Here is a 23,896-nt window from a genome sequence, read left to right as displayed (position 1 = left end):
ATTATTATTATTATTATTATTATTATTATTATTATTATTATCGTTGTTATTGTAGTAGTAGAAGTAGCAGTAGTAGTAGTAGTAGTAGTAGTAGTAGTAGTAGTAGTAGTAGTAGTAGCAATAGCAGTGGTAGTAGCAGTAGTAGAAGTAGTAGTAGTAGTAGTAGTAGTAGTAGTAGTAGTAGTAATAGTAAGTTATGCAGACATTTTTGCGGTATTAGGAGACACGCCAGGTAAAACAGCCCGGCCACACGCACGGCTTTCCACAATGCAGGTAAATCCTCGTGTGACGCAAGGCAGGGTGCGGGGAAACGTCGGCCATCACCCTTTGTGCCAGACAGGTCGACGGGGGAAGTTCTTGCAAGGAAATGTACCTCCAGGAGCACAATATAACATTAAGGACAATATTTTTTTTCACTTACATCGCGTCATTCTTCAGTACTTTCACCTAATTATCATTGTTACTAAACGAATGAACTATATGATTGTGTATAGGGGCCGCTTACTGTATAATGTTAGTGATGTCTGAAGATAGATCTGAAGACGCCAGTAACCAGTTCAACACAGCCACTCTCTCTAGGAAGCCAAGAGAGAGAGAGAGAGAGAGAGAGAGAGAGAGAGAGAGAGAGAGAGATGAGTACAAAAATAGAAAGAAAGAGGAAAAGAAGGAGTAAAAAAAGGATATGAGAAAGGAAAAAGGAAAAAGGGAAACGAGAGAGAGAGAGAGAGAGAGAGAGAGAGAGAGAGAGAGAGAGAGAGAGAGAGAGAGAGAGAGAGAATTCCATACATAACAGCCTCTGGAAATGACTCTACACTTGTACTACTGACGAAGGGAAGATCAGATATTTCCCCCACACAACAAGACACGCCCAGTTTTAACACAGCCATGCCCTCGAGGAATCAAATGGAGAAAAAAAAGATATATTACAGTGCCCAGAAAGTGATATATTCTTGTTATATTGACGAAGGGAAGATTAGATAACTCCCACACACAGCTCGACACGCCCAGTTTTAACACAGCCATGACCTCGAGGAATCAAATCGAGAAAAATTGATATATATTACAGTGCCCGGAAAGTGATATAGCCTACTCTTGTTATATTGACAAAGGGAAGATAAGATAACTCCCACACACAACACGCGAACAGACACACACTCAGTTCAACACAGCCACGCTCTCGTGAAAGCCAAGAGAGAGAGAGAGAGAGAGAGAGAGAGAGAGAGAGAGAGAGACCATGCATGCATCACTGCCTCTGGAAATAACTGTGCACTTGTTACTACTGACGGAAGAAAGATAAAATAACTCCCACACCCACACACAGACACACACTCAGTTCAACACAGCCACGCTCTCGAGAAAGCCAAGAGAGAGAGAGAGAGAGAGAGAGAGAGAGAGAGAGAGAGAGAGAGAGACCATGCATCACAGCCTCTGGAAATAACTGTGCACTTGTTACTACTGACGGAAGAAAGATTAGATAACTCTCCCACACACGTCAACCCACAGACATGCCCAGTTTAACGCAGCCACCCTCTCGAGGAAGCCAAGAACAAAAGAGCAGAGACACACCCGGTTTTTACACAGCCACGCCCTCGAGAAATCAAAGATAACACCCACACTCCCACTCCTCAGCCAGACACGCACAGACACAGCCACAGTCTCAAGGAATCAATAAGAGAAAGAACGATATATTACAGTATCTGGAAATAATTATACACGTCTTACTACTGACGGAAGAATGAGTCCCGGGGGCCAGCATGAGACAAGAATAAATAGCTCCACTATAAAAATTGCCTGCGCCATGACGGGCTTGGGCCGACCACCAGGCTCCTGAAGAAAGCCTACCGGCGCTATAGGCGAACACGTAAAGAAAACAAAACAAAAAAAAAACACCCCCTCAAGAAACCCAGGAGAGAAAAAAATTGATATATTGCAGCCTCTGGAAATGCCTGTACACTTGTTACTACCTGCTGACGGAAGGAAGATTAGATAACCACACCCACTTCTCACCACGGACACGCCAGCGACGACAGCAAGAGTGAGTGAATGCATGAATGGATCACAGCGTCGCGTCTCAGTGTGAAGGTCTATTTGTATTACCAACTTCAAGCCTCGGAGCACACTTGGGGCGGTATTACAAGACACCTTCGCTTCTCACATTAACTATTTCTAAAGGTCAAAGAATGGATGAATCGGGTTCTCATGAGTGTTTTTTTTAAGTTCATGCTACTGAGGAAGGATCAAACTACCACCAGGGTCATGAAACTACTGATGGAAATGCCGTCAAATCATACGAAAGCCTTGTCAAATATGTGAACTTGGGCGGCGAAATGTTTTAAAATACGACCCTTACACTCACCTCCGAGTCCCATGCTGTAACTGAACGATTGAACCTCTCACCGCCACACCCATTGGTCTAGATCAGGACCTCAATCTTTCCCCTCACTACGACCAGGTTTTACTTCAAGCTTACCCTTACGATTCAAAGGCTTGATTCACAAATATCATAGTATTTTTTCTCTATTGTCGAAGATGGTGGTCAACTCTTGCAATAGGAATATGGATAGAATAGAGATGAGCGAGAGTAGAAAGTCGTGTGCAGCGGGGCCGCGGGAGGGAGGGAGGCATGCAGTTAGCAAGTTCAGAAGAGCAGTCAGCATGAAAATATCGATGGCAGATAGAAAGAGTGGCGAGAGTGCGGCGGAATTTGAGAGGTAGAAGACTGTCAGTAAGAGGAGCTGTGTGTGTGGAGCCCCCCCACACATGAGATGCATACTCCATACGAGGGCGGACAAGGCCCCTGTATATGGATAGCAACTGCAAGGGGGAAAAGAACTGGCGGAGACGATACAGAATGTCTCGAGGAAGCTGATTCAACAAGAGATGAGATATGAAGTTTCCAGTTAAGATTTTGAGTTAAGGATAGACCGAGAATGATTTTGAGAAGAGGAAAAGTAACAGTGGACTTCTTGGTGGAGACGATACAGAACGCCTAACCTCGAGGAAGCTGATTTAACAAGGGATGAGATTTGAAGTTTCCAGTTAGGATTTTGAATTAAGGATAGATCGAAAATGAGCTTGAGAAGAGGAAAAGTAACAGTGGACTTCTTGGCGTGTCTGAATCCTCGTTGCATGCAGCTTGGTAATCTCAACCGCTTCCGCCTCTCACTCAACTATTTCCAAGGGCCCAGAAGGAAATTAATGTGGTTCTCAAGAGTAATATTTTCATTTTCAAGGTATACGTAGAAGCCTTCTCAAACTATCATCAGGATCACAAAACTAGTCAAGGACACGCCTGGAAATCCTACCAAAGCCCTGTCAAAATGTGCGCGCTGGTGCTCCGAAATGTTACAAATATGTCCCATAGAGTACTCGTAGGCAATCTCCATGAGGTATAAATATCCCTTGTGTTGTTATCTCCCGCCAGTCTTGATCTTATCGCCGCACTACGCACTCCTTGCTCGTCTTGGCGCGATACCCCGGCAAGATAACACCCAAGTACTGCAGTGATACCATGTCCGCGATGACTGTCTGCCTCCTGGCTTATCTTAACCCCCCCACGTGACTTGTATCCAAAAGCTTATCAAACATGGGTGTGTTGGCCCCGACTTATTTTATTTTTCTTATATCTTTACTCAAAACATTTTAATTCCTTTCATTATTGCTTTGATTCTCTCCCTCCCTTCCTCCCGTCCTTTCTTTCCCTCCTTTCCTCTTTCCTTCATCTATTCCTTTTTTGTTTCCCTTCCTTCCATCCTTCCTTCCTTTTTTACTATTCTTCCTTTCCCTCCTACCTCTCTTCTTTCAGTTCTTCCTTTCCCTTCCTTCTTTTTCTTCCTTCCCTCCTTCCTTCCTTTTCAATACCCTTCCTTTCCCTTCTACCTCTCCTCTTTCAGTTCTTCCTTCCATTGTTTCCCTTCTTTTCCTTTCTTTCCCTCCTACCTCTTCTTTCAGTTCTTTCTTCCTTTCCCTTCCTTCTCTCCTTTCTTCCTTTTTACCATCCTTCCTTTCCCTTCTACCTCTCCTCTTTCTGTTCTTCCTTCCATTATTTCCCTTCCTTTCCTTCCTTTCCTCCTCCCTCTCTGTACTTCCGTGTCACTACCAACGCATCAACCACTTTCCCAGCGACGCACCACCTCTGTCCGCTCTGTCCTGGCTCCTCCCTCAAGGTTGCACGGGCTGACTGCGGGTGGAGAGGGGACACTGACCTATACTGTAACCTGTTTGTGTGCCGGGGAGGACGTGTGCGTGTGTGTGTGTGTGTGTGTGTGTGTGTAGTTCATCCACCATGGTCTGATCACATGCTAGACTCTTGATCGTTAGCCAGCACCCTCCCCCAATGTACGAGTTCACAAGTGACGGATATTTGGGTACGGCTGGAAACTCTCTTCTTTTTCTCCTTTCCTCTTCCTTTCTCTTTTCTTTCCTTCCTCTTCTCCCAGCTCTCTTTGTCCATTTCTTCCTTTCTTTCCTTCCTTACCTTTCTTCCTCTCCTTCTTTCATCTTCCTTCCTCCCTGTGTTTTCCCTCCTTTCCTTCCTTCCTTATCGCTTTCCTTTCTCTCCTTTCTCTTCCTTCCTTCCTTCCTCCCTGTGTTTTCCTTCCTTTCCCTCCTTCCTTCCCTTCTTTCCTCTCCTCCTTTCTCTTCCTTCAGTCCTTCCTCCCTGTGTTTTCCTTTCTTTCTTTCTTTCCTTCCCTTCCTTCCTTCCTTCCTTCCTCCCTGTGTTTACCTCCCTTTCTTTCCTTCCTTCCTTCCTTCCTTCTTCCCTGTTTTCCTTCCTTTCCTTCCTTCCTTCTTACCTTCCTTCCTCTCCTCCTTCCTCTTCCTTCCTTCCTTCCTCCCTCCTTGTGTTTTCCTTCCTTTCTCTCCTTACTTCCTTCCTTCCTCCCTGTGTTTTCCTTCCTTCCTTCCCTTCCTTCCTGTCCTACATACACTCGGGAGGCGGAACACAACCCCTGACTGACACCTGGTATACCATTTCACTGCTGGGTGGACAGGGGCAATGGACTAAAGGAGACTGCCCATCCGTCTCCACTCGGCCTGATAATTGGACACGGGACCCCATGGCTGTGAGGCGAGCGCGCTAACCACTGCACCAAGGAAACCCGTGTGTGCGTGTGTGTGTGTGTGTGTGTGTGTGACAGAGGGTAGTGAAGAGGCTTACTGATGTGATGTTACGTTGTGTATAATAATGTATAATTCTTGCTTAGATTACTGCGGGTTTTTTATTTGGGTTTCTGATGATTTTGGGTTAAGACTAGCCTACTACTACTACTACTACTACTACTACTACTACTACTACTACTACCATTCTCCATTATATCCATTCTTCCTTACGTTACTACTACTACTACTACTACTACTACTACTACTACCCTGTCATCCACACACATCTGCTTGCTTTTTTTTCTCCTTTTTTTTCCCTCCCTGTCCTTGCTTGTTCCCTTATCTCCGTTTTCTTTCCCCTCATGCAGTTCAGAGACGCGTTCAGATCGATGGCGGACTGCAGTGGTGGTGGGAGTGTTGTCTTTTTTTTTCCCTCCGTTTTCCCTTTTTCCTTCTTTTTATTAATTTCTTGTTCGTGTTCCTTTTTCTTGTATTTTCATTTATTTCATTTTTGTTCAGTGACTCCTCCCAGGCTAAGGTGATGGATTTTTTTTTATTTTTTTTTTCATATTTGGGTTTGTGTTTCTTTCTTCTTTGATTTTTTTTCTTATATTTCTCTTAATATTTTTTTCTTTTCATGTTTTCTTTAATTTTCTTCATATTTCTGTTCGTTTTTCTCTTGTATTTCTTTCTTCGTTTATTTCTTTTTCCTTTTTCTTATATTCTTTCTATTATGAATTTTCTTTTTCTTGTTTTCTTTTATTTTTCTTCATATTTGTGTTCGTTTCCCTTGTATTTCTTTCTTCCTTGATTGTTTTTTTTCCTTTTTCATATATTTCTCTTATTAATTTTCTTCTTTTTCTTGTTCTCTTTTTTTTTTCTTTCTTCATATTTGTGTTCGCTTTTCCCTTCGATGTCTTTCTTTGTTGATTTATTTTTTTCTTTTTTATTATATTCTTCCTCCTATTACTTTTCTTTTTCTTTTTTTCATTTCTTTCTTCATATTTGTGTTCGTCTCGCTTGTATTTCTTTCTGCATTGATTTATTTTCCTTTTTCTTATATTTTTCTCTTATTAGGCTATTTTTCTTCCTTTTCTTGTTTTCATTTATTTTTCTTCATATTTATGTTCGTTTTTCTCCTGTATTTCTTTCTTCGTTCATTTGTTTTTGCTTTTCATATAATATTATTCTCTCTATTATTCATTTTCATCTTTCACTTTTTTTTATTCGCGATCTAGTATTTTGTCTTCTCTTTCCGTTTCCTTTACTTTTCGACGCTTTTCAAACTGAGTCCAAAATGCAGTGATGGAAGACGATTTAATTATTCCATTTATTTATATTCACATTTTGCACTCCAACACAACTCACGATTAACTAAACATAAGCTATTTTTTTCTTTAAGTATTTTTTGTCTTCTCTTTTCGTTTCCTTTACTTTTCGACGCTTTTCAAACTGAGGCCAAAATGCAGTGTTGGAAGACGATTTAATTATTCCATTTATTTATATTCACATCTTGTACTCCAACACACTCACGATTAACTAAACATAAGCTATTTTTTTCTTCTAGTATTTTTTGTCTTCTCTTTCCGTTTCCTTTACTTTTCGACGCTTTTCAAACTGAGTCCAAAATGCAGTGATGGAAGACGATTTAATTATTCCATTTTTTTATATTCACATCTTGTACTCCAACACCACTCACGATTAACTAAACATAAGCTTTTTTTATAGTAGTTTTTCTGTCTTTCGTTTTTTTTTTCCCCGAGGTCAGACTGTAGTAATTGCGAACCTCCTTTTTTCCCTAACTAAACATAAGCTATTTTTTTCTAGTAGTTTTTCTTTCTGTTTCGTTTCTTTTTTTTTCCCGAGGTCAGACTGCAGTAATTGCGAACCCTTTTTCCCTTTAGTCACCTTACCTTACATTCCTTTACATACAACTAAATATAAACTGGTCTTTTTGTTTTCTATTTTCATTTCCTCTTTCTCCTTTTTCTTTGCGAACCCTTAAATTTTTCCCTTTAGTATTACCTCGAGAACTCTTTTTCCCTTTAGTATAATCTTACCTTACGTTCCTTTACATACAACTAAATATAAACTGGTCTTTTTGTTTTCTATTTTCGTTTCCTCTTTCTCCTTTTTCTTTGCGAACCCTTAAATTTTTCCCTTTAGTATCACCTTGAGAACCCTTTTTCCCTTTAGAGTCACCTTACCTTACATTCCTTTACATACAACTAAATATAAACTGGTCTTTTTGTTTTCTATTTTCATTTCCTCTTTCTCCTTTTTCTTTGCGAACCCTTAAATTTTTCCCTTTAGTATCACCGTGCGAACCCTTTTTCCCTTTAGTATAATCTTACCTTACATTCCTTTACATATACCTAAATATAAACTGGTCTTTTTGTTTTCTATTTTCGTTTCCTCTTTCCTCCTTTTTCATTGCGAACCCTTAAATTTTTCCCTTTAGTATCACCTTGCGAACCCTTTTTCCCTTTAGAGTCACCTTATCTTACATTCCTTTACATATACCTAAATATAAACTGGTCTTTTTGTTTTCTATTTTCGTTTCCTCTTTCTCCTTTTTCTTTGCGAACCCTTAAATTTTTCCCTTTAGTATCACCTTGCGAACCCTTTTTCCCTTCAGAGTCACCTTACCTTACATTCCTTTACATAAACTAAATATAAACTGGTCTTTTTGTTTTCTATTTTCATTTCCGCTTTCTCCTTTTTCTTTGCGAACCCTTAAATTTTTCCCTTTAGTATTACCTTGCGAACCCTTTTTCCCTTTAGTCACCTTACCTCACATTCCTTTACATACAACTAAATATAAACTGGTCTTTTTGTTTTCTATTTTCATTTCCTCTTCCTCCTTTTTCATACCCTTTAAATAGAGCTCAGACTCCAGTGTTGGAAAGATGTATTTTTTCTTCACATTTTTCTTTATTCATATACGTAACTCGCTCTCCTTCTCCGCCCACGACTAACTAAACATAGCCTAGTCTTCTTGCCTTCCATTTTCTTTTTCCTTTCCTTTTTAGGCGACTCAGTGTTGGAAAGACTTTTTTTTTTCGTAAATTTAAATATCTTTCTCTGTCCATAGCGAACTAAAAATAACCTATAAGTATTTTTGTCTCCTATATTCGACTCTTCCTTTCCTTTTCAGACGATCCTTTTGTCTTTTGTCCTTAATTTATATTCGTATCCTACTCTCCTATTTTGCCTATGATTAAACAGATATAACGTAGTAATTTGTCTTCTATTTTCCTTTCTTCCTTTCTCCCCTTAGACTTTCAAATAGAGGTCAAATTTTAATGTTGGGAAGACTATCTTTTGTTCCTTATTCATATACGTATCTTGCTCTCCTATTTTGCCCATGTTCAACTGAAGATAACCTTGTATTTTGTCTTCTGTTTTAATTTGTTTTCATATTCATAATCTTTGAGATAGAGGTCAGACTGCAATGATGGGTAGACGTTTGTTTGTTTTTTCCTTTATTTAAATTCATACCTCACATTCCTTTACATACGACTAAATATAACCTAGTATTTTTGTGTTCTATTTTCGTTTCTTTTCATATTCATAACCTTTGAGGTAGCGGTCAGACTGCAATGCTGGGTAGATTTTTTTATTTAAATTCATACCTCACATTCTTTTACATACGACTGGAACAACCTGAAACACACCATACACGCCTCAATGAACAGACACATACCACAAAAAACACTTTCTGGTAGGTACACACTTCCCTGGTTTTCCAGGGATCTACGCAGACAACATCGCAAGAAACAAAGACTCTACAGACGCGCGCAGACATACAACACAACAAATAATTGGACCGCCCACAAAAATCACCAAAAGACATTTGCCAAAAACATAAAAGTAGCGGAACGCAAACACATAGCAACTTACCTCGCAGACAGCGCAAGAAATAACAAAAGAAACTTTTATCAAATTCTTTAAGACGCGCAAACATGACACTAACACGATTTCATCACTTAAAGACAACACTAGCACAAACACAAAGCACAAATACTCAACACACAGCTCCAATCGGTGTACACACAAGAACACAACCTGACACCAAACATGCCACACAGCCCCTTCCCCCCCATAGCCCCCCTTGACACCACGACTAACGGAATACAGAAATTACTTGAAGGACTTGACACAACCAAATCCACTGGCCCCGACAACATTCCCTCCTTCATCCTTAAATCCTTTGCCCCCATCCTTCAGGCTGTATTCACCCAGTCCCTATCATCTACCTCATTACCCTCTGACTGGCTTTTGGCAAACATTAATCCTTTATTCAAGACAGGTGACCGGACCGACCCAGCCAATTATCGCTCCATCTCACTAACATCGATTCCATGTAAAATTTTCGAACACATAATACACAAACACATAGTGAATCACCTTGACGCAAACAACATCCTTACTGACTCGCAACACGGCTTTCGACCTAAACGCTCATGTGAATCGCAACTCATTACTACATATCACGACATTACGAGACTACTTGACCGACGTGACATCAAACAAGTTGACACTATTGTTTTAGATTTTGCCAAAGCCTTCGACAAAGTCCCGCACAAAAGACTGACATTAAAATTGAAATACTACGATATTTCAGGACCTATTCTTCACTGGATCACTGCATTTCTTACTAGCAGGACTCAACGTGTTCTTGACGGATCTTCATCTGACACTGTCCCTGTTTCTTCAGGTGTCCCGCAAGGCACCGTTTTAGGCCCCCTTCTTTTCCTTATGTACATTAACGATCTTCCACTGTCAACGCCTAACTCTTCCTCTAGACTATTTGCCGACGATAGTTTACTGTTTAGAGCAGTAAAGACTACTGACGACTGCAGACTGCTACAAAACGACTTGGACGCCCTCGAGCGGTGGGAACGCACCTGGCAGATGCATTTCCGACCAGACAAATGCAAACTATTAAGATTCACCAGAGCGCACAACCCCATCCATTACACTTACACTCTCCACAATTCAAATTTAGAATCAGTTCACACACACAAGTACCTTGGTATCCATCTCTCAACTAACTTGAAATTCAACACCCACATTGACCATATCAGTGCCACAGCCAACAGAACACTGGGGTTCCTGAGGAGGAATTTACATAACTGCACACCTGACATTAAACACATAGCTTATGACACACTTGTGAGACCAACACTGGAATACTGCTCCACGGTGTGGGATCCTTACACACACAGAAACATTGATAGGTTAGAACAAATCAACACCAAGGCGGCAAGGTTCATTACAAACAATTACACTCGAACGCCTGGAATCACAACACGGATCAAACAACAGATAAACATGGACCCTCTTCACATAACAGACGAGCACACAGACTTACACTTATGTACAAGATCACAAACACTCACATTGACATTGACCCACAAACATACCTTCACAACGCAAACAGTCAACGTGCTCATAACACACACATCCATAAATACCAAACATATCACACTAACACTGACGCATACAAGCACTCATACTTTCCACGCACCATACACCACTGGAACAGCCTCCCTCAACAGATTTTAGACTGCGGTACAATAGACTCATTCAAAAAACAAATACATACACACTTGTCACCACAACACACCAACACTAACAATTACACTTGATTCACTTCCCTCCCCTGCACACCCGGCTCCCCGTCCCCCCAACAGTCAACAAATATGCGTGTTATGCGCCTGTACGGCTGCCCTGCGCATCATTAATCGAGATCCAGATCCAAAAATATGACCTAGTATTTTTGTGTTCTATTTTAATTTCTATTCATTTTCATAACCTTTCAGATAGAGGTCAGACTGCAATGCTGGGTAGACGTTTTTTTCTTCCTTGATTTAAATTCATACCTCACATTCCTTTACATACGGCTAAATATAACCTAGTATTTTTTGTGTTCTGTTTTAATTTCTTTTAATTTTCATAACCTTTGAGATAGAGGTCAGACTGCAATGCTGGGTAGACGTTTTTTTCTTCCTTGATTTAAATTCATACCTCACATTCCTTTACATACGGCTAAATATAACCTAGTATTTTTTGTGTTCTATTTTCGTTTCTTTTCATATTCATAACCTTTCAGATAGCGGTCAGACTGCAATGCTGGGTAGACGTTTTTTTTCTTTCCTTTATTTAAATTCATACCTCACATTCCTTTACATACGGCTAAATATAACCTAGTATTTTTTGTGTTCTATTTTCGTTTCTTTTCATATTCATAACCTTTCAGATAGCGGTCAGACTGCAATGCTGGGTAGACGTTTTTTTCTCCCTTGATTTAAATTCATACCTCACATTCCTTTACATACGGCTAAATATAACCTAGTATTTTTTGTGTTCTGTATTAATTTCTTTTTATTTTCATAACCTTTGAGATAGAGGTCAGACTGCAATGCTGGGTAGACGGTTTTTCCTATATTTAAATTCATCTGGACACCTCTCCTCCCGAAATTGACCTCTCTTTCGGCCACCTCTTTGGATTCTTTTTAGGAGCAGCGAATAGCGGGCATTTTTATCTTTCTATTTTCGTTTCTTCTTATCCTCTTCTTTAGATCATTTCAGACAGAGGTTAAATTGCAATGAGTGGGAGCCGTTTTTACTCCTTTATTCATAGTTTTACCTTGCATTCCTTTACATATGCCTAAATAGTAAATATAAATCAGTATTTCTACTTTTCTATTTTCGTTTCTTCCCTTATTTCTAGATCCATTTAAATTGAGGTCAGACTTCAGTGATTGCTAACCCTTTTTTGTTTCCATTATTTATATTTTTACCTTACTTTCTTTACATATGACTAAATATAAATCAGTATTTCTGCTTTTCTATTTTCGTTTCTTCCCTTATTTCTAGATCCATTTAAATTGAGGTCAGACTTCAGTGATTGCTAACCCTTTTTTGTTTCCATTATTTATATTTTTACCTTACTTTCTTTACATATGACTAAATATAAATCAGTATTTCTGCTTTTCTATTTTCGTTTCTTCCTCTATTTCTAGATCCATTTAAATTGAGATCAGCCTCCAGTGATTGCTAACCCTTTTTTGTTTACATTATTTATAGTTTTACCTTACATTCCTTTACATATGACTAAATATAAATCAGTATTTCTGCTTTTCTATTTTCGTTTCTTCCTCTATTTCTAGATCCATTTAAATTGAGATCAGCCTCCAGTGATTGCTAACCCTTTCTTGTTTACATTATTTTATTTTTACCTTACATTCATTTACATATGCCTAAATATAACGAAGTATTTCTGCTTTTCTATTTTCGTTTCTTCCTCTATTTTTAGATCCATTTAAATTGAGACCAGCCTCCAGTAATTGCTAACCCATTCTTGTTTCCATTATTTTATTTTTACCTTACTTTCCTTTACATATGACTAAATATAACGAAGTATTTTCTCTTTCTATTTTCCCTTCTTCCTTTCCCTTTATTTCTAGACCATCCAAATTCTAAATCGAGGTCAGACTGCAGTGATTGAGAACAGACTTTCCCTTTATCCATATTCGTATGTAAAATTCCTTTTCATATGACTAACTAAATTCTAATCTTGTTTTATTTTTTTCCTTCTATTTTCGTTTAGTTTCTTTATTTTTAGGTCCATGCAAATTGAGACCAAGCTTGGATAACTGTCTTTCTATATTTAAATTAATCTTCTTCTTTCATTTCCCTTCCCTTTGCCTCCCATTTTCGTTTCTTTTTTATCATGATCTGAATGCAATCATCTAGTCTTACGTTCCTTCATTCACGAGTAAATATAAATAGTATTGGCTTAGTATTTTCCTTTCTTCCGTTCTCTCTTTAACCTTTCGGAATTAAAGAGTCAGGGTGCTGATATGAATGCTTGCTTTCTTTATATTTTGCTCTTCATTTATTTTCTTTCATTCTTATTTTTTTCTTTTATATTTCTCTTTCTTTTTCCGCTTCTCACTTTGCTTTCCCTTCTCTTTATTTCTCTTCTTTTCTCCTTTCTCTTCTTACTAATCCTTTGTCATTTTCTTTCATTCGTTTCATTGTTTATTCTGTCCTTGTATATCTTTCTCTACGTCTTATTTGACTTTCTCTTGACGTGGCTTGATTGGTCTTGTCTTCTCCTTTTCTTTTTCATTTTCTTTCTTTCAGGACATTCAAATTAAGATGAAACTGCAGTGCTTTCAAGATTTCGTTCATGATCTTCTCTTACGTAATTTTTTCTTTCCATGTGACCAACTCTGACCTTTCTTGACCTTTTCTAATTTAGACTTTACGTTCTTTCGCCTGACTTCCTCTCACCTGGCGCGGCTTAACACACCTGCTACCTGAGCCCCGTTATTATGATCTCAGTTTATCTGTTAATTAGTCGCAGGAGAAGGCGAAGGTTGAAGGGCATACACAGCTGCTTTTAATTAAGCTTGTTTGTGCTGTGCTCGATGTGTGTGGGGGGGAAGGGGTGAGGGGCTGTGTGCGCGTGGGCTGGTTGTGTTTGTGGGGGGGGAAGGCGGTAGCTGGGAGGCGATGGCTGAGGGGTTAGCGTGTGGGCGCCGCGTGGATGCGGGTTCGTGTCCCGTCCGACGCCACAAGCTGTAATTTTTCAGTCACCGCCGAGCGGCCCAAGATTACCCACATGCTCTCCTGAAGACCACTTATCAACCCGGACTCTAGATTCTCTCTCTAAAAGAGAGGATCAACAAGAGCCGAACAAGACGGCGCCGCCACTTGCCTGCGCCAGGGCGAGCCGGAGCATAGGCTGGGGCCGACCATCGGGCCCCCCAAGATAAGATAGCCTACCGGCGCCATAGGCCGAAACGTAACACACACACACACACACACACACACACACACACACAACGTCGAGCTCTGTGGTGCAGTGGTTAACAAGCTCGGTTCACAGCCGAAAGGTCACGGGATTGTTTCCCGGCCGGAGTGGAGGCGGATGGGCAGCACCAAGCATCAGCCGGGAGGTGTGTTCCTCATCCGGGGTGTGGCCTGGCACCGCCATGGTCTTCAAACCATAAGTCTGTTGCTCAGTCCAGGGAATAAAAAAGAGAATTACACATCTCTCTCCAATAACCTTTATTTTTCTTTCATATAATTACGGGGAGTAATGACTATCATCGTTGCACGGGAATGTTAGCCATCGAGTTCCTGGGCGAGACCGGTGTGAGCACGGCCTCCAGCCGCGGGTGTGAGCCTCCCAGCCGGGGCAGCAGCCACGTGTCAAATTAATATCCGTCTGTCAGCTGAGGCAGGAGCTGAGTGGGTGCTGGCGCTACCGGGCGCTGCGTCTCTCGCGCATGCAGGAGTACTGCGTCAGGGGTTCGTGATCCAGGTGGTGGCAGGAAGGTGTGGGCGGGGGGGACAGGATTATGCTTATGACGTGAAGAGTCAGGCAGGCACAGACAGACTGACAGACAGACAGAGACAAATGTACAGAGACAGGCGGGCACAGACAGACGGACGGGCAAGAGACAGACAGACATACCTGACAGACAGACAAACACAGACAGACAGACAGACAGACAGACAGACATATCTAAAGAGACAGGCGTGCTCGGACAGACGGACGGACAAGAGACAGACAGACATAGACAGACAAAGACAAACACAGACAGACAGACAGACAAACACAGGCAGACAGACATAGACAGACAGACAGACAAACACAGACAGACAGATAGACAGATAGACAGACAGGACACACACACACACACACACACACACACACACACACACACACACACACACATACACACAGACACTCAAACACACACAAACACACACACACACTCACTCCGTGGCGCAACTGGTTAGAACGCTGCGCTGCCAGGCTTCACATCTTGACAGGGCGGTGGCTCGAGCCCGCTCAGGCCAGATTCTTTCCGTTGCCTAGGAGTGGTTACTTTCCCCCTTTTGAGCAAGGAGGATGGGGTGTGTGGTGTGTGAGGCCCTGGCAGTACCCATAAATCGACTATAAAGAGCACTTGGTCATGTCGGGAGGGTACCTGCTGGCGATTACGAGTCCAGCACGTGATCAGGCCGTGGTGGATTACACAAACATTCACCTTTAGGCTTAAGACATACTGTAAAACCCGATAGAGAAAGGAGTTAAAGAAGTAAAAGAAGTAAAAAAAGAAAAAAGGGAAGACCACATTGAGGGTGGTCACTAAAGGGAGCCTGGCCTTGGAGACGGTGATGGGACTCGAGATAAAGTTACCTGTGCGAGCCTTGTCCCTCCCCGCCCTGCCCACCTGTATTAGCCTCACCACCTGACCATAGCCACGACCCAAGACCTTCCATATTTATTATATAGTCTCCTCCCTCAGCCCCCAGCTCCCTGTTGATGTATTTCGAAAGTGAAGCAACTAACATTACATAAAAGACTACCACCATACCCCTACACAGACAGACAAACAGATAGATAGCCATTTATATACGTAACATACTTACTCGTTATAGCTACCTATCTACCTACAGCCAGCCAGCCAACCAGACAGACAGACAGACAGATAGAGACAAACATTCACACAGACAGACGGACAGACAGAGACAAAAAAAGACTGAAACATACATACAGACAGATAGACACAGACAAACATTCACACAGACAGACGGACAGACACAGACACAAAAAAGGACAGAAACATACAGACAGACAGACAACCTTCCCCAGTCCCCCAGTCCCCTCAAAGTCCCCAGTACTCAGAGTTATTCCATTCCCTGATTCTGATACCCATCCATATTTTCTTTGCATTATTCCCCAGTCTTTCAGTACCCTAATTAACCCCCTGCTCTCTCTCTTCCCCCCAGTACCCTCTCCCCCATGTAGTCCCCCCAGTCCCCAGTTCTTCAATATTCAGTTATTTCTTCCCTAGGTTATTCTACCCACCCATAATTTCTTTGAGTCATTCCTTAGTATGTCGGTAACCTCCCCACTTCCCCAGTCCTCTACTCTTCCCCAGGTCCACCAGAGTCCCCAGTTTCCCAGTATTCATAGTTATTTCTTCCCCTGGTTCATATTTCCCCTCCTCCCGCGGCCCCGCTGTACGCGACTTTCTATACATACTCATCCCTATACTGTCCAAACCCCTTATGCAAGAGTTAACCAGCATTTTCATTCTTTCATCCCTTTTACTGGTATACTCTGGATCAGCCTTCCTTAGTCTATATTTCCTCCTGCCTTTGACTTGAACTCTTTCAAGAGGAGTGTATCAGGACACCTCTCCTCCCGAAACTGACCTCTCTTTTGGCCGCTTATTAATTTTGTCTTTGTGGAAACAGCGATTAGTGGGCTTTTTTTTTAACACCTTTTTTTCTTGCCCTCGAGCTGTTTGTTTAGCTGTATAAAAAAAAGTAACTAACCAAGGGCGAGGCTGGAATGCGGCCGTCAGGGAAAGCCGAAGGAACAAGCAAGATATGAGTGATAAGCGTAAAGGAGGCGAGGGAAGAAAAGGGGATAAAAAACGAAAGGAAAGCGTCGTAGGGTTATCAGTAAAATCGTGAGTAGGTGAGTTTTACGGCCTCTTAATTTAGATAAGAGAGAGAGAGAGAGAGAGAGAGAGAGAGGAGGGGGGTAATCAGGGTAGAAAATGGAGTCATAATATCACAGAATTTATGCTAAGTCAAAACGCGCAATGCAGGTCCTCCTCCTCCTCCTTGTCCTCCTTCCTCCTCCTCTACCATCACCCTCTCCTCCACTTTTCTTCTTTCTCCCCTTCTCCTTCACCTCTCTCCCCTCCTCCACTTCTTTCTTCTTCCTCCTCCTTCTCCTCCTTTATGCTCCTTACCGCCTCTGAATTTCTTGTTCTTTTTCTTTTTCCTTTTTCTTCTTTCTCTTCTTCTTTTCTTTTCTTCTTCTTCCTCTTCTTCTCTTCTTCTTCCTCTACTTCTTCTTCTTCTTCTTCTTCTTCTTTATTCTATTCTTTTTTCTCATCATCATCATTATCACCATCAATGTTCAGTTCGCCGCTTTAAAGGAGACGATTCGATGGAAGTCTCACAAACAAACATTTTCCGCGAACCAAGTCATCCGTCACTCAAACAAACTTCCCGCAGAATTAGTTTGTTCGAAAACGATCGTCACACACACACACACACACACACACACACACACGCAAAAAACAACAACAAAAAAACATGGCTACATTGACCATTATTACTCCGTTGCGACAAGAGTTGCCTATAAATGGAAAGGTCACGTATGTACATCAAGTTCTTTCTTAATGTCATTTGTACTTGCATTTTTTTTTTTGTAAGGATTTAAGACGCTTATATCTAGTTATTTTTTCCTTGTCTCCTTATTTGATTATACTTTTTTTTTCACTCTTGGACAGTCGTTCTTATCCTATTTACCAGCACGCCCACCAGGCATCGGTCCTCCCCTCCACGCCGCCCTTGCGATGGAAGCAACTGGCAGAATAAAAAAAAATCACGGGTGTTCAGTGCGGTAGAAAAGCCCCAGAGGGTAGTGTACAGGACGGGTTAACGACCTCTATTGCTTTCAGGGGATAGAGGGGCAATAAGTAGGCTACAGAAAATAGTAAGTTAGCAAAGGTGATCCTTGTGCATTTTTTTCCATACACCTCCCAATGCGCCCAACCTGCCATGCCGGAACTTTATGTCCAGTTATGGACAAGTTCATTCGGATCCGAACGGAATGGAGCCACGGGCTTGTATCTAGATACGGAGCATTTCCGTGTAAGGGGCGTCCTGACACGTGAGGGATTGCCGTATTAGCCTGTTTGTTAGGAGAATAACAAATACAAGAAAAATCAATACTTTCCCCCAGGGCTCGTGCCCCCCTGAAGATTAGTTAAGTCCTTCTAAGGGGGCGTGCCCCCTGGTTGAGAGCCACTGGCCCAGGACAACTCGCTTTCTGCTGCCTGCTCTTTCATGCTTCCTCCTCCTCCTCCTCCAGGGTGTTTAATTAAGGAGAATACCTGCCCAGCCGGCACACGTGTCCTTGACTGGGTTGGCTTAGCGACGGCGCACGGCTGGGGCGGGGCGGGGCGTCTGGTCAGGGGTGGGGGTCACGCGACGAGCCCGGCGCCGGTGGCGGTCGTTGTCTCGCTGCCTTTCAACGCGCATAACACTGCACCACATGCCCGCCGCCGCATGACCGTTGCGGGAGTGGGCGGGCCAAGTGCGGAAGTGTGGCGGCGGCTTATCTGGCCGCCCGCTGTATAGATTTTCCTCATTCCAAGGTTAAATCTCGACGCTTGTCCGGTTCTCTCTCTCTCTCTCTCTCTCTCTCTCTCTCTCTCTCTCTCTCTCTCTCTCTCGCTGCGTGGGGTCAAATTTGCTTTCCCATTTGCACACTCCGAAGGAAAAACTTACCCCACACATCCTCCCCGCACCGGTCCCGGCAACACGAAAAGTAACAAAATCACTCACTTTTTTTTGCCTTTGCTCGCTTGTGATGCTAATTAATTCACCTTTTATACTCACCCGTTCACTCACCTGTTCACTTACCTATCTCACGGCAACAAGCATTCCCCAACAACAACAACAGCAACAACAACAACAACAACAACAACAACAACAACAACAACAACAACAATTACAACAGCAACAACAACATCAACATCAACAACAACAGCAACATCAACATCAACAACAACAACAACTAAAGCACTATCCTTTCTCTCCTTCCTCCCCTGTGACAGCGACATAATTACGAGGAAGCCTAAAGGGGAGGTGCCATGGTCCTCCCTCCCCCCTCCCCCAAAAAAAAGTAAGACACCCCCCCCCCCATGGCCCCCCTTTATGAAATTCAGAATAAAAAAAATGGGAAATCGTATTATTCTGAATGCTTATTGGGCACTGAAAAACAACAACAGACGATTAGTTAAAGAAAAGATCACGTTTAATGTCGAATACGACCTCTAGCTAACAATATATACAAGAACAGCCTCGCATACTAAATAAAATAAACAAATAAAAACGTAAAATGACGACATAAAAATACTCACTCAACTTACTATTCTCATTTTTGTCTTATATGATGTTAAATACGACTTCTACCTAAACACATGCAAAGAAAACTTCATATTCCAACTTCTCACGCAACAGAAAGCAGAGAATTAACACGAAGGTAAAAGGAGTTAAGGACAACCTAGAAATACTCACTCAACTCACTATTCTGTCTTGTATGATGTTAAATTACACTTCCAACTAAAATATACAAGATAACGTCGTATTCTAACTTCTCTCACGCCACATAAAGCAGAGAATGACTAAAAACGTGTTATGGACAGCCTAGAAATACTCACTCAACTCACTATTCTGTCTTGTATGATGTTAAATTACACTTCCAACTAAAATATACAAGATAACCTCGTATTCTAACTTCTCTCACGCCACATAAAGCAGAGAATGACTAAAAACGTGTTATGGACAACCTAGAAATACTCACTCAACTCACTATTCTGTCTTGTATGATGTTAAATTACACTACCAACTAAAATATACAAGATAATATCGTATTCTAACTTCTCTCGCGCCACATAAAGCAGAGAATGACTAAAAACATGTTATGGACAACCTAGAAATACTCACTCAACTCACTATTCTGTCTTGTATGATGTTAAATTACACTTCCAACTAAAATATACAAGATAACCTCGTATTCTAACTTCTCTCCCGCCATAGAAAGCAGAGACTGAATAAGAACGTAAAAGGGAGAACAACCATGATCCATCACCTAAAACGCACCTCAGAGATAAGAACACAACGCCAAATTAAACTTCTGCCTATATAAGATTGGCGTCGGAGGTTAGCATTCGCCCTGGGGCCAGCATGGTGTTGGGCCCCAGAGAGCTGACGGGGCAGAGTTAGTGTATGCCCAACTTTCACGGGGCGCACTACCCTCTCCTCTTCTCCATTCACTGCTCCACCGCCGGCCAGGGAGGTGCGGAGTTCAAGGCGTCTCGTGTGTGTGTGAATTGACCGGTAAGGAAGCGAGCCGGTACGTTTTTTATAGTGTGTCAAGGAACGTTAGTGTGGAAACGTTTGTGGGTGATCTACGTGCATGGTTGACTCGACTTGACCCCCTCCCTCTCGTCCTTCTCACTGCCCCCACGACCCCCTTCACCTTGATCCCTCACCCCTAAATACACCTGCTTCGCCTCGCCACCAGTTCACCACCACTATCATCACCTCCATCACCGCAGCCTTGTTATCTGTACTGTGATCATTGTGGCTGGGCCGAGTAGTACACACACTAGACATTCTTTTTTACTTTCATCTCCACATTTCCTTAGTACAACCTTCAGCCCAGATACACCTTTTTTCATCAACCTGTGTGCTTTAATTGAGGACTACACACACACACACACACACACACACACACACACACACCGCTCCGATAACTCAGTAGATAAATAAGGCTCTGCGCTGCCAGGCTTCACGGCGTGGCAGGAAGAGGTTCGAGCCCCGCTCAGGCCGGGCGGGATTTTTCCGCTGACAACGATCGAGTGGTTATTGCCCCCCCTTGAGCAAGATGGATGGGGGTTGTGGTGTGTGAAGGCCCCGCCAGTATCTAGATATCGACTATAATGAGCCTTCCTCTAATAGGGAGGGTACTTGCTGGCGATGACGAGTCCAGCTTGTGATCAGGCCGTGGTGGTCACACACACACACACACACACACACACACGAGACTCGACAGAGACCCGCAGCAGACCAAGAGGTGAATTACACACACACACACACACACACACACACACACACACACACACGAGACTCGAGAGAGACCCGCAGCAGAACAAGAGGTGAATTACACACACACACACACACACACACACACACACACACTATAATCCGTTCTAGTAACCAACGGAATTAATGATACAAAAACTGACACTACGATACAAAAACAATAAGAAAAAAAACAATTATTCGAGAACAAAGATAGCTACAAACATTAGCGACAGAAAATAATGATGATAAAACCTGATGAAACAATGCTACAATAAATGCTGAAAAAAGGCCCACAAAAACAATGCCACAAAAATATACGAAAACAGTGATACAAAAAACGGAAACTAAATCAATGCAACAAAAACAATGCCACAAAAACAATGCCCCCAAAATATACAAAAAACAGTGCTCCAAAAAAAAAACGGAAACAAAATCAATGCCACAAAAACAATGCCACAAAAACAATGCCACAAAAACAATGACACAAAAACAATGACACAAAAACAATGACACAAAAATATACAAAAACAGTGATACAAAAAAACGGAAACAAAATCGATGCAGCAAAAACAATGACAAAAAAACAATGCCACAAAAATATACGAAAACAGTGAAACAAAAAACGGAAGCAAAATCGATGCAGCAAAAACAATACCACAAAAATATACAAAAACAGTGCTCCAAAAAAACGGAAGCAAAATCGATGCAGCAAAAACAATGCCACAAAAATATACGAAAACAGTGATACAAAAAACGGAAACAAAATCGATGCAGCAAAAACAATACCACAAAAATATACAAAAACAGTGCTCCAAAAAAACGGAAGCAAAATCGATGCAGCAAAAACAATGCCACAAAAACAATGCCACAGAAACAATGCCACAAAAATATACGAAAACGGTGCTCCAAAAAACGGAAACAAAATCAATGCTGCAAAAACAATGCCACAAAACAATGCCACAATACCAGTCCTATACCACACCAGCCCCCACGCGTCGAATAGCACTGATAACTGATTGATAAGACTTGGCTCCTTCCTCCTCCTCCTCCTCCTCTATAACCACGTGGACCGCGACTGACCCTCCTCCTCCTCCTCCACCTCTTCCACCTCCTCCTCCCATGCTACTTCCACCGCATCCACCTCCACGTACTATACCTCCTCCTCTTCCTCTTTTACCTCGTTTCCACCTTCATTTTCGCCTTTGTCCTTCACTCTACCATTCTGCTAATTGTTTTTTTATTCCATTTTTATCATGTTTCTTTATTCCTCCTTTCATGTATTCCACCTTTTCCTCCTCCTCCTCCTCCTCCTCTTTTACCTCGGTTCCCCTTCATTTTCGTGCGTTTTCTACTATTCTGCCTCTTCGTTTTTTCTTACATTTTTTATCATCTGTTTCTCTTCATCCCTCCTTTCATTTCTCCTCCTTTTACCTCCTCCTCCTCCTCTGTCTTTTTCTCCCTAGTCCTCCACTTTACTATTCTGCTATTTTGTTTTTCTTCCATTTTTATCATCTGCTTCTCTTTATTCCTCCTTTCGTGTCTTCCTTCTTTTCCTCCTCCTCCTCCTCCTCCTCTTTTACCTCGCTTCCACCTTCATTCTCGCCCTAGTCCTCCACTTTCCTATACTACGTTTTTCTTTTTTCCTTCTACTTCTCTTCATTCCTCCTTTCATTTCTCCTCTTTTACCTCTTCCTCCTCCTCCTCCTCCTTCTTCTTCTCTTCCTCCACCACCATCATCATCACTACCTCTTCTTCTTCCTTCTCTTTCCCTCCTTCACCTCCTCCACCTCAACCTCTTCCCTCTCGTACTCCACCTTCCACCGCTTCCTAACCCCAAAATTAATTACACTCTAAATAACGGTTCATGACCACGCCGGCTGCGCAAGGGGTTGGGTGTGCGTGTGAGCTCTGTGACCTTCGACCAAGATCTCATTGCATTACAGTCAGACACCGCGCACTTAGTCGTGGGGTTTATACTGAGGATCCTAGTGTGTCCTTGTGTATACCTTCTTCCTCCCTCTACGTGACCTTCATCTCCTCCTCCTCCTTCTCATCATCATCATCATCATTTAACCCTAGTGTGTCCTTGTGTATACCTTCCCCCTCCCTCTACGTTACCTTAATTCATCTCCTTTTCCTCCTCCTCCTCCTCCTCCTCTCTGGCTCCTTCCACCACCGAATTCTCCAAATCAACGTTGCCAGATTGTCCTCCTCCTCCTAAATGTTTGCTCCTTCCACCCATTCTCCAAACATCTTTTCTTCACTTCTTCCTCCTCCTCCTCCTCCTCTCTGGCAACGGTGCTCCAAATCATCTTTTCTTCCTCTTCTTCCTCCTCCTCCTCCTCCTCTCTGGCTCCTTCCACCACCGCATTCATCCCACCATCTTTTCCTCCTCTTCATCCTCATCCTTTCTGGTTATCTCCACCACCGCATTCTCCGCACTATCTCTCCTTCCTCTTCCTCCTCCTCTTCATCCTCCTCCTCCTCTTCCTATGTGAACGATAAGTGATATATGATAAGGCATAAGCGATAAATGATAAATAATTGTTGAATGATAAACTATAAATTATAAATGACTGGCCCCCATGTACTCTATTAATTAAGTTCAGTGTGTCAATTATTTAATCTTCTCTGAGCTCCAAGCGAACACGATAATTGGGAGTTTTCTTTTTTTACCGAGTCGAGCGAGGCGCAGGAGTCCAACGTTGCCAGATTGTCTTATACTCAGCCTGTTATATTTACCGACTTCCGACCCAAAAACTGACTCGTGGACCCCAATAAGGAGATTCACTTATAATTATCGTTAAAATAGTTAATTCCTGATGTTTCTTAGCAATAGTTAGGCGTCAGAAACCGGTAAATACTATGCTCTGAGTACGATAATCTGGCAACGGTGCATAGGACAAGCATTGGTGGTAATTTTTCTTCTTTTTTGTTTCCTTTTCGAAGCGGGTCATCCGTCGCTGAAATATCCAGGAGAAGCAGTTTATTATGTGAAATCGATGATCTTTTTGAAAATATTGATTGGTTTGAAGAGAATAATTGATTGTTACTGTTTGTCGAGGGTCACGAGTGCTCTTGT

At 42.1% G+C, this 23,896-nt stretch overlaps 1 protein-coding gene across 7 annotated transcripts in view; it reads left to right on the top strand.

The window, feature by feature from the left end:
• LOC127005653 (CAD protein-like) overlaps positions 1-23,896 on the top strand; it is a 167,150-nt gene that overhangs the window by 21,943 nt on the left and 121,311 nt on the right. Inside the window, exon 1 of one of the 7 annotated variants that reach the window (XM_050874734.1) lies at positions 19,901-20,064. The exons of the other annotated variants lie outside the window; for them this stretch is intronic. The gene's annotated coding sequence lies outside the window, so the exon portion shown is untranslated. Of the gene's footprint in view, positions 1-19,900; positions 20,065-23,896 lie in introns of those variants that run through there. 7 annotated transcript variants of the gene reach the window in all.

The sequence above is a fragment of the Eriocheir sinensis genome, chromosome 30, assembly GCF_024679095.1.
Source record: "Eriocheir sinensis breed Jianghai 21 chromosome 30, ASM2467909v1, whole genome shotgun sequence".
Classification (NCBI taxonomy): Eukaryota; Metazoa; Arthropoda; class Malacostraca; order Decapoda; family Varunidae; genus Eriocheir; species Eriocheir sinensis.
This window is presented reverse-complemented; position numbering and strand designations above follow the sequence as displayed.